The 12,540-nt window shown below is 40.7% G+C and overlaps 1 protein-coding gene across 8 annotated transcripts in view; it reads left to right on the top strand.

Annotated features, from left to right (window-relative positions):
* PHACTR1 (phosphatase and actin regulator 1) overlaps positions 1–12,540 on the top strand; it is a 571,629-nt gene that overhangs the window by 346,323 nt on the left and 212,766 nt on the right. The gene's annotated exons all lie outside the window — the stretch shown is intronic.

The following is a 12,540-nucleotide window of genomic DNA, read 5'->3' as shown; positions in this document are numbered from 1 at the left end:
AAATGTGAAAGAGGCAGTAGAAGGAGTTAGAATATATGAGACAGAAGAGATAGGGTAAAGGTGCTGAGAAGTGAGGAGTAGATGGGTTACAAGATACAGAAACAAGGGCTAGTATCAGAAAAGGAATGAACTCCACTGCAGTCAGAGGGAAGCTGCAGCAGTAGATAGAATGATACATTTGGTGAGCTCATCCAGTGGTGACTGAGTTTGTCTAGGTAATAAGCGAGGTTATCTCCTAACAGGGAGAGGACGAGAAGTACGTACGGGGTGAATTCCATTCCAGATTGATGATTATGACTCTACATGATACTGATGCTTTTTTTCACTGGCTTTTGGCTGTCCTGGTACAGCTAATTGTTGGGTCCATCCAGAACTGGAGCTTTGCCAGATAAGTAGAAAGAAAAGGAGGGCAAGGGAGATTGAGTTAGTTTCCTAAGCTGCTATAACAAATTACTATAAACTTGGTGGCTTAAAACAACAGAGCTTCTCCTGCAGTTCCAGAAATCTAAAGTCAAAGTGTTGGCAGGGTGGGTTCCTTCTGGAAACTCTAAGGGAGAATCTGTTCATGCCTCTCTCCTCCCTGCCAGCGGCCACTGGCAATCCTTGGTGTTCCTTAGCTGGCAGCTGCATAATTTGAATCTCTGCCACCACCTTCACATGGCATCTCTCTGTGTCTCAAGTCTCTCTCTTTCTCCTTTTCTCTTATAAGGATACCAGAAATTGGATTTAGGGACCACCTGTATATCCAGGATATTCTCATTCAGATATCCTTGAATTTGTTATATCTGCAAAGACCTTATTTCCAAATAAGATCACATTCATGGGCACCAAGGGTTGGGACTTGGATGTATATTTTGGGGGACACAGTTTGACAGGGGACCCACTGCAGTACTGAATTTTAAATAGGACAGGAAAGGTCCAGGGGAGTTCAGAGGAATTAGAAAAAATCAATAAATATTAATTTCCAAAGAGTTCAAAGAAGTTTAAATTGGTCAGTGGGGACAATTGCAGAAGCAATACAGATCACGAGCTGATGAGTAAACAGCTGCATTCTTGAATTAGTGGTTTTTAAGGTGGTACAGTTACAGAGACAAGATAAAAACTCAGACCATGGGGGTGGACAGTTGAGGTAGAGGAAAAAGTTAGGAAACTGGAAATTGCCTTATTGAAAACATGGTAAATGATCCTACTTACTAGTAGACTAACAGCTATATATCTTATTTGCTGAGTTTTGTGCTGACTTAATTTGCCATTTTCACTCGAGGAAAAAAAGGAAATTTCCTCTTTGGTTTTTGCATTCAACTAATTTTGAATTGATATTTTCTTGGAAAAATTTTCTGTTTTTCCTTTTCCAAACTAAGATGTTTTGGTCCATCATATTTTTAAGCAATAAAGTACTGCAGTTCAATTGATTCATAGAAAATCAAAACCATAATTTGCTTTTGAATGTTTCACTCCAGCTATTAGCATACCCACCTAATATAGGTAAAGTAGTATGATAATCAGGCAGCAGCTTCAGATACAAATAATTGATTGCTTGTTCATCTTCTATGCAATTGGGAACCTGTGAAACGTAGCCTTAGTCTGCTTGTGTCAACCTCACCTAAATGATGGCAATAATGAAGGGCTGGGCCAGAAATATGTTGGAAACTTTCCTGATACTCATGACAGTGTCCAGAAACAGTCTCCTTGCTTTTGCCCAGTATTTTATTTGCAACACAAGACTGATGTAACAGTATGTATGCACAGGAAAGTCTTTAGGTACTCAGGTGAGCATAGAGCTCCAGCCCTCTCCCTAAGCCCCCTCTGCCTAATTGTCATTTTGCCGTAGGTTCTGTTTATCCTGAAATCCCCCAATCAAACAAGAACCAGCCCTTAACCCTGGCCTGTTAGACAACCACTTCACCTAGTTTCTTAGCTTTCCCTTTCCCACAGGGCTAGACTCTGCTTCCTTTATTTCTTCCATCAATTCACCCAGAGTTGCTTATGACTTTAACAACCACTATGTCCCAGGAATCACTTCCATGGAAGCCCACGTATCTAGAATTACTCTTCTTTAAATAAAAATCCTTGGATAGCCAAGGCAGTCTACATTGGATTCTGCCTTTGGACCTAATGGTGATAGGCTTCTGGGCTGTTCTGGAAGAGTCTGTCCCTGGTGTCCAGGATGGTTGCCCTCCATGCTAACCCCAGATTTCTCATTCCTCTGTCAGGAAACCCTAGCATTCCATGTCATTGACAGAGTACATCTGCAATTCTTGGAGTAGAAAAATAAACCCATAGTTACATCACGTCTTGCCTTGACATCTTTGTAGTGTGGGATGGAAGATCATTGTTAGTAAAGGGAAACATGGCCTCTTATCCAGTATAAGACTAGCTACATCCACCATGAAGACTCCATGCTCCGACACTGGCATAACTCTTGAGCTGGAAGCTTAAAGCAAAGAGACAAAACTGATAGGTTGAAAAAAATGAATGATTATGAATAGGTTCTGATGTGCTTGAAAGATGGAGGATTACAGGCCTTGCACTCTAACTTAAGTGCTCCCTTGGTGTTCCTGTTTCTCAGTCTAACAGAATAATATAATCTACTTGTTCAGAGCCTAGGCTGTTGGACTTCTGTAAACTATAGGAAGTTCATAAACAATACCAGCTTACTGTTATTTAATTTATTTATGTGCCAGATGCTGCCATTGTTCATATGAAGTCCATACCATTGCAACAGTGAGGACGGACATGATCCCTACCTCCCAAAAGTTATGGTCTTAAAGCGAAAACATAATAAAGCCAGCAATTACAATAAAGTAGAAGTGAAGTGATAAGAGATGCACAGGGGCTTTGAGAGCTTGAAAGAGACAAACCCAATTGAGTGACAAGTTACCGGGAAAGGTTTGCTAGAGAAAGGGATGTTTCACCAAGGGGTTAGCAATGCATGTGAAGAAATCTCTCCTGGTAGGCAGAACGGAATGTAGGAGAGCCAGGGAAGAGAGGAGAGGTTAACAGTCTACAGCTTAAAAAGAAATTATGGCTGGGCACCTTGACTCATGCCTGTAATCCCAGCACTTTGGGAGGCCAGAGTGGGAGACTTACTTGAGCCTACGAGTTTGAGACCAGCCTTGACAACACAGCAAGACCCCATCACTGCAAAATGAAATGAAATGAAATGAAAAAATAAAAATTAGCTGAGTGTGATGGCGTATGCCTGAAGTCCCAGCTACTGGGGAGGCTAAGGTGGGAGGATCACATGAGCCCAGGAGATCAAGGCTGCAGTGAGTCATGTTTGCACTACCACACTCCAGCCTGGGCAATGGAGCAAGACCCTGTCTCCAAAAAATAAAATAAATTATGACTTGAAAAGGATTGTTAGGGGAAGGACAGAGAGTAGGGAGAGATGAGGCTGAAGAGATGGACAAGAATCTGCTCGTAAAGGGTTTTATGAGGTATGTTAAGGAGTCTGGGTATTATCCTAATGCAATAGGAAATTATGAGAGGACTTGCATTTTAGAGCAATTATTCTCTATATTATGGGAAAAGCTTGGGGTGGCATCAAGTGGTGTTTACAAGTTTATAACATAACAACTTCTATAAATGTTGTGTTGGTAATGAGAGAAAATTCACTTGTGATAGAATTAAGATGATACCTCATTCCTGTCACATCAAGTGGAATATTGCATCCTTATTGATTCTGGTAACAAGGAAACTGGTTAGCAGGTGGTTGATTATAATCCTGGGGAGAGAGGGAGATAGCCTAGACTAAAATAGTGACATTAGGAACTGAAGACTGTGAACAGATCCAAGAGATATTTAGGAGACAGAATGAGCAAGACTTGATTACAGATTGGATGTGGAAGTGGGGAGAAGAACAAAAAAAACCACTCTTGGGTTTCTCACTGAGCAATTAAATGGATGGAGGTATGTTCTGTGTGGGAGTTGCGTGAGGGGAGAAGAAAAGACACACCCACGATACCTTTAAGGGTAAACAAGCTTTATCCCACGTAAATGGCAATGCAGATATAATAAGCACATTATATAATATGCAAATGAATATAATAAATTGCAACAGGACGGGGAGAAGGGAATATATATATATATATATATATATATATATAGTATATATGTATATATACACACTCGCCAGACTATGGAGGATTCACCACCAGACCGGGAAGGAACAGCCTGGGCTCCAGAGTCAGCCACTCGTGCGTGCACAGATGAGGAGAGGTCTCATGAAGCTTCAGTGCGGTCTGGGACCCTAGGTCTTTTTGTAACATGTTTGGCATGAAACCCAGTCAAGAAGGCCCTTCGCGACTGGGCTCAAGGAACACAAAAGTCAATTTGATTTTCACGATTGTCTATTGTTTTTCAATAACTAATGTATAGGAATAGATTGAAATAGAGATTTCTCCAAAACAGCGCTGGATGAACGCCTTAACTCACCTGTTCCAGGACTTGGTGACCATTGTTTGTGTCCATGTTCAATTGAGTTCAAATTTAATATTTAACTTTCCCTCCACATTGTACCATTGACTAAGTCAGGGACACTGAAGAGGAGCAGATTTGTGAGGGAAAAAGATGAATTTATCTGGGGGCATGCCAGCTTTCTTGTGCTTCTGAGACATTCAGATGGAGGGGACCTTGCGTATAGAGAACTGGGGTCCGGAGAGGTCTAAGAAATGCAGATTGGAGGTCATCAGCACCTGGATGATCATGGAAGCCCTGGGATGAAAACTCCAAAGAGAGAAAGTAAAGTGTGAAGCAAAGTCAAGGGTACAGTAACACCTTGAGGGCCACTAGCCTGTGAGTTCTGAACAGAGGCAGCAGAGCCTTCAGAGAAGGCAGATGGCCCACTAGAGTTTGGAGGAAAACTAGGAGGGACTGGTGGTCTCAGTGAACCAGAGGAGGAGAGGGCTCCAGAAAGAAGAGTCTACTCTGGCAGATCTTGACAAGATGGTAAGGACTGAGACGTGTCCGGTGGGCAGAGACAACTCATCATTGCTGTCCTTTGGGATTATGACTTTAGGGAAGCCACGTGGCTGGGATTTAGATAGCATATGGTTGAGGAGTAATTGAGAGGAGAGGAAGTAGTCATCTTCTTTTAAGATGTTGGGTTGAGAGGGAAAATGAGAAATATATAGTAAACACCAAAAGAGGATGTGAGCTTGAGGGAGATGTTTTTTAAGATTGGTTAGATTGTGTCAAGCTGCAAAATTTGCCTTAACATGGCTGTGGCATTCCCAGGGAAATTGAAACATCAGCAAAGTGACTGTTAAGCCAAATAAATATATTTGCACACATTTTCCAGCAATGACAATTCTCGTGACTAGGAAAAACAAACATGCAAATAATCAGCACTGGTTAGCATCTGATTTTAATAAGAAACTATCAAACCAAGTTGAATAGCCTTCAGCATCTGGCCAGATCACATATTCCCTTTGGGTGAGTGATTGGAGCATTTCATTGGAGGGAGCATTTCATTTCTTCTTTAAAAAAAAAAAAAAAAAAAAAAAAAGATCCAGCATAGATAAGCAGGGAATATTCTTAGTTACATATTCATCATGACTCACAAAGGGAACATCTAGTGGTTACAAAGCAAAGTAGACTTAATGGCCCTGTTTTATGTTTTTTAAAAAATCTCTAACAGGTACGACTAAAGACTATGGAAATCTCTTACCTTGTAGGTCTGGATTGTAAAAGATGTAATTGTTTCTTCTCAAAGTGAACTTTATCCAGCACTTTCTGCTTGTGAGTCCAGGCTGTAAAATCCTTAATCGCATTGACTCTGCTGATATCCTTTTGTCTTCTAGTGTTAAGCGGAACACTTGGTACAGAATAGGTACCAGATAAGTGCATATTGAACTGAAAGTCAATAAGCCAGCCAGATATTAGTATGTTTTTAAGTTTCTCTGTTTACTAAGATCTGAAAGAGGAGAGGAGGTAGGGTACTTAGGATACTTATGGATGCATACGATGGAAGGTCCCAATCTTTGAAGAATTTGTCATCATTCGTGATTGTTTTTCAGTTTTTCATAGTCATGCACAGGTTAGGCTAAATGACAGCGTGTGTTAAAAGCTCAGATTGTTTGGACAGAATTATTGTCCAATTTGGACAATTTAGGTTATCTATTGCTGTGTTACAAAACCCGCTAAAACATAATGGCTTAAAAACAGCAACCTCTGTATTATCCCTTATGGCTTGGGGATTGACTGGGCTCGGTGAGATTGTTCTTCTGCTGGTCTCTCTTGGGGTCTGTCATGCATTTTCCGGTAGAATGCATTGGAGTCATCTGGAGGCTCACTAAGGTGCAAGGAAAGCTGGGCCACTTTCCCTGTTTATGTAGTCTCAGGGCTTTTCCGTGTGGTTTCTTCCTATGGTCTCTCCAGCAGGGAGTTGAGGGCCCCTAAAAGCACAAAATTAGATGCTTCCATGCCTTTTAAAGGCTTAGGTACAACATTGGCTTAGTATTATAGTCACATTATTCTAATGGTTAAAGCAAGCCATGGGACCAGCCCAGATTCATTGTTGAGTGGACTAAACAAGGGTGTGGATGCCAGAACAAGGTTCAGTGGGGCTTGTCTTTGGAAGCCAGATACTACCATTGTTCAAGATGTGGTAAGACAACAGCTGCTCCTTGTTTTCTTCTTCCCAGGTAGGATGTGCTTCAACAATGTTATATTGATGACAACAGCAGGAGCAATCTTCTGTTGTGCTCTGCTCATATTACTATGTAATATGAAGTATACTTGACCCTTCCCATGCCTTATGGACTTGAATCGTGTACCAGACCTATATAGTATTATTAACTTCACTTGACAGACGAGGAAACTGAAGCTTAGGGAGATTAAATAATTGCCAGTTAGAAATAACAGAGCTAGAATTTGAACTTAGCCCATAGTCTTCTCAACTGTATCACATTTCAGATCCATGAGGGTGGAAATCAATAATTCAGATGTTTTAAAACATAACTCTTCTACACATAACAATGATATTACAAGATACTTTCCTTTTTTAACATATGTCTATAAAGAAATGTGAAGGAAGAGAAACTCAAAAAACTGACACTGGAAGCCATGATACGAGTCTTTATTGAAAACCTTTAAAGGGGAAAGTCAAGGTGTAGCATACTCACCTTTGTATGAACCCCACAGTATCCAGTTCAATGCCATGTACTTGGAGGATGCACTCTATTTGTTGAATGGCTAAGAGAGAGTAAATTGATACTGGCATGAAACAAACCTTCAAAATCATTCCATTTATGTTTTCAATATAGCTATCTCTTTCTGCTGTATGATATATAGGAACAAAATATGCATAGATCAGGTAATCAGACAGTAATCACAGAGGCCTCAGTGGTTGCTAGATTTGGGGCTAGATAGGCACAGAAATATTTCTATAAAAAGATACAAACTTTTTATTGTATGATGTATGTGTGGCTACTTCTAAGATAAGGAGTTTTATGGGAGAGGTGATATAGACTAGTGGTTAGGGGTCAAATTCTGGAGCCTGACTGCTGAGTTACCTCGTCCAAGTTTTTTGTATTCTCTCTGCCTCAGTTCCTTCAACTTTAACATAGGGATAAAACTGGCACCTTAGGCCAGGCACAGTGCCCCAGCACCTTTGGGAGGCCAAGGCAGACGGATCTCCTGAGGTCTGGAATTTGAGACCAGCCTGGCCAACACGGTGAAACCCCACCTCTACTAAAACTACTTAAATTAGCTGAGCATAGTGGCGTGCGCCTGTAGCCCCACCTACTCCGGAGGCTGAGGCATGAGAATTGCTTAAACCTGGGGGATGGAGGTTGCAGTGAGCCGAGATGACACCACTGCACGTAAGTTTTATCTACCATTATTTTTTCTTCTATACATGCATTTGAAAAACACAACAGACAGAGTAAGGAAAGGTTTATTTCCTATTTTCAGTCTGTGGATGGTGTATGGATAACTTCATGATTCTGATAAGCTGCTCTTAGATCTAGGCAGTGTTCACTTCAGTGCTAAGTTTAGGAGCCTGCCTTTAGACACGTTGTACAATTCCACAAACCTGGAGTTTTGTTCCTTATTTTCCTGGATACAAGCAAGTTTCTTCACTAAAGTATTTCCTTTTCTCTGTGAATTTACAATTAAGTGAACAAACACAATGGCCACTGAGGAAGTGCCTTATCCTGTTTCTCCTTTGCTATGTCACGGGCAGAAATATGCACAATAGAGGAAGAGATATTCTTGGGAGGGAAGGTGAGCACCGTTTCCTTTCAAAAAGCAGAAATTGGTGGCAAGTCAGAAGGCTCGAAAACAGAAGGTATTTAAATGGAGCGACCTTGTACTTTACGTTCCAAACCTGGGCATTTCCGAGAGTGAAATGGGGTGCTGTAACTCCTTAGGCTGATCAATAATCTGAATGAGGCCTGTGCTGAGGAAAGCAGGGAGAATATGGTCACCCTATACAAAACCACAGAGACAGAAGTGCAGGCCCTGAGGCCAGTGCTGTTTTACAAACAGAAAAGAAGTGCCAGTTAACTTTCAAAAGAAGACTGGACCCCAGACACAGAAGAACATTAACATGGCCCTCCACTGTCTACCATCTCAGTTAAATTAATTAATGGAGGTTGAGTATCTTTGCTTCTGTACAGAATTGAATTTCTTTGTTCCCAGTCGTCACACTGTTTCTGCCACCTCTCTTGTACCTCTTCTGCTGTATGTCTTGTGTGGAAATGCTGTCCCAGTGCAGTTTCTTTCACTAATAATTTATTCTCTATTCCTTTAACACTTCTTTTTCTCTCCAAAGTTCTGATGGCTCCTGTCATCAGCTCCCATGCCACCAGGTCTGGTGCCTCTGCCCCACTTCCAGGCCCTTTAGACATGCATGACACACACGTCTTACCACTGCCTTTCCTTGGACCAGGCCTGGGAGTCATGCATGACTCTCCTTGAGTACTTCTCTTCATGTTTAACACATTGTTCTTTCTTTATTACTCTTCCTCTGCTCTAGTTTTCTTTCCATTCTTTCCCTCTCCTTTTCTTCTTGGAACACTCATTTATTCCACCTAAAGCTTAGATGTCTCCTAAGTTCATTTGGTTTCCTTCTTCCCAGGTAGAATGTGCTTCGACAATGTCATATCGATTGACTGCAGCAGGAGCCATCTTCTGTTGTGCTCTGCTCATATTATTATGTATTAATTATATGAAATACATGTGACCCTTTCCATGCCTTATGGACTTGAATCTTGCAACGGACCTATATAGTATTATTAACTTCATTTGACAAGTGAGAAAACTGAAGCTTAGGGAAACTGAATAATTGCCAGTTAGAAATGACCAAGCTGGAATTTGAACTTAGCCTGTAGTCTAAGGCTACAGTGCTGGTTTCCGACTACATGGCCACACTGGACTCAGATCTCTGTTGGCAGGTCCAACTTCTGCCCTGAGACCAGCCCTCTGCAGAACCTCAAATAAGTATGTGTACACCAAATGCCTCATTTTCACCCTAGCAGGCTTCCCCTCCGATAGCACCCTGACTGTATGAAATGATTATCATTGCCTTTGAGGACACTTGTGAATTAAGCCTCAATTTCATTTCCATATCTAGTCGAATTACAGATGTGCCCTTTCATTTCTTCACTGTCACTTTAATCTAGATATTCATTGGGGTCTTGTGGGTTTCCCCAGAATTCTTTGACCTTTTCCCTTTGACTTTTATTCACTAAAAATTTAATAATTATGTTATTAATATACATTAGCACTACTAGTAACAATGGTAATAGCTAGTGCTTGAGTGCCCACCTGACAAGTGTGAACTAGCTGCAGTCTGGCTCTCAGCGCCCCAGCAGTCCTCTGAGGCGGTTACTTAGTTATTCCTAATACCTGTTTGATAGGTGAGGGTAATGAGGCTCAGGAGGGGCCAGTAACTTGCCCAGGGTCACAGGACTGGTTAATGATATAGCCCCAGAGGATTAGAATTGCAAGGCTGTCTCACCCCAAAGTCTTCTGGGCTTTACTTGGAAATATCACAGTTAACCATGACTTGAAAACATACCGAGTGAAAAGGTTAAGATGTATACATATCTGGGTAGGTAAGTTTTAAACATACTGGAATTCAGAAATCTAATCTCATTGAGAAAACAGAAACTATTGGAAATAGGACTTGGCGATTTTGGTGACTAATTCTGGATTCCCACGGCAGAGAAAGATACCTACATGATGTGTATGAACTTGCCTGCTTAAAAAAACAAAACTAAACTAAAACAAGGTTTTTGTTGCTTGGTTGGTTTTGTTGGTGGTGGTTTCCTTAAGTTGAAGGAGATAGAGAAATAACATTAGGCAATGAATTAATGAGGATTTGGAACTTGTTTGACTAAAACAAATATAAAGTAACCTTAATAATTAAAAAAAAAAAAAAGACTGAATCAAATAGTTCTGGAAGGTCAGGTTTAAAGGTCTTTCTTCTTTTTGTTACCCTGAAGGAGAGTTGGGTGGGGGCAATTTGTGAATATAAAACGTGTAGAATATTAATGACATCACATGAATGAAAAAGTTATGCCGGGCGCAGTGGCTCGTGCCTGTAATCCCCGCACTTTGGGAGGCCAAGGCAGGCAGATCACCTTGAGATCAGGAGTTCGAGACCAGCCTGACCCATATGGTAAAACCCTGTCTCTACTAAAAAATGCAAGAAATTAGCCAGGCGTGGCAGTGTGCACCTGTAATCCCAGCTACATGGGAGGCTGAGGCAGGAGAATTGCTTGAACCTGGGAGGTGGAGGTTGCAGTGAGCTGAGATCACGACGCTACTGCACTCCAGCTTGGGCAACAGAGTGAGACTCCATCTCAAAAAAAAAAAGGAAAGTTGTATACCAAGAACCCACATTGCCACATTGCATGGTATTCTGACCTGAGTTAGGAGGATGGGGTGATAACCTCAAATGCCTCTGAGGACTTTTCCTGTTGAATCAAATTAGCACAAAGCTGGGAGAGGTCTGTGTGGAGTAGAAGTCAGAGTGCTAATGATGTTCAGATGCAGATGTAATTTGGCCGTAGAAGACTATTGTAATGTTCAGTCTATTTTGGTCCTCAAATTAACCAAAGGGGAATTTCTAAAATAAAAAATCTCTTCTATAGCATAGCAGCATTTTTAGGTCCTCTAAATAGTGGTTTTGTTCCATATTGATGGGGTTTACCTTCTCTGGCGTCCTGAGGGACATGAAAACCTCTGTTAACATGTAGGAAGCTGCCTGCTACCACTGCATGTTGTTGTGGTTAGAAAGGGCTACTAAATGCTTCCCAGCATACACAACGGGGTTGTTTAATGCTGTAGTTTGAGCATCATGTTAATTATATTTCCAGATGTTTCTATGAAGATTATATGAAGCAACTACGAACTGTAATTCAGCAGCATCATTCTATAATAATGTTTATATGAAAAAAAGGTTATGCAATTTATCCGTTGTAGCACAAAACTCTATTTCATCCATGGACAACGGAAAAGATTCACTAGAAAGTCTATTGTTACAACAAGGATGAACTTTGTTTTCCTGGTGAATGGCTGAAACATCACTTGATAGAAGTAGGTCAGATATTTACAGGGATACCCAACAACCATGTGCCTTTCCCCAGTGCCCATTATCAGAACTGCTTTCCAGAACTGCTTCCGGTAGTTCTGGAAAGACTGGTGGGCTCTTGTCATGTTGAATCCTAATCGTGGATACATTAATTAAATGCCTTTAAATCAGTCATTTAACTTGTTTGTCACCAACAGCATGCCTATGGAAGGTCTTTATTGTCATAATTTGGTATGTAGATTCTGACTAGAAGAAAACTTGAGATTTTTAAAAATATATAAATAATAGATATTAGAGTTTGAAAGCAGAGACAAAAATGCACCCTTAATTCTGACAATCTTATACATTATGATCGTTTATACATACTTGCTTTCCTTTTTTCATAATTCCACATAGTTGAAATCAAAATATAGATCTAATTTTACCTCTCTCTTATTTGTTTTTTAAAGTCGACCTTATGTCATAGCAGAAACTCTAGCTCATTGCTGAGTAGTCACCCTCGTAATTCTAAAACATTCCCTTGATTGTGTGCCATTATAAATAACCTTGCCACAAACATGTATGTGTTTCTTTTCTTTGTTTTTTCTTTATGCATTTCTCCTTTATTTGTACTTTTTTTTTTCCTGGGGATAGAGATCTGCTTCTGGGGTGCATTGAGTGTGAATAGTTTTATGGTTTTATGGGCCCTTGCTTTCCAAAAAGATTGTAACAATTTACACCTCCTGTGATATGGAGAGTAATGACTTCACACTCAGCAGGGCTGGAAGACAGAGATGTATAATGGTGTGAAGTTAAGGTGGTTAGTGAGAAATCAAGTAGGGAAGTAGGATGTTCCAGCATTAGACAGTATGTCCGGAGTGGTCTCAGGGAAGCCATGATCATTGGCCTTTATTTGGACTGATTTCTTCTTTTGTAGTTTATTATACTCCTGCTGTGAATGTTGCAAAGGACTAATCCACCGTAGTCTCACATTTTCCCTATCAGAGTAACTGAAG

The sequence above is a fragment of the Piliocolobus tephrosceles genome, chromosome 5 (assembly GCF_002776525.5).
Source record: "Piliocolobus tephrosceles isolate RC106 chromosome 5, ASM277652v3, whole genome shotgun sequence".
Taxonomy (NCBI): Eukaryota; Metazoa; Chordata; class Mammalia; order Primates; family Cercopithecidae; genus Piliocolobus; species Piliocolobus tephrosceles.
The sequence above is the reverse complement of the archived record's forward strand: the minus strand, read 5'-3'. Positions and strand labels throughout refer to the sequence as shown.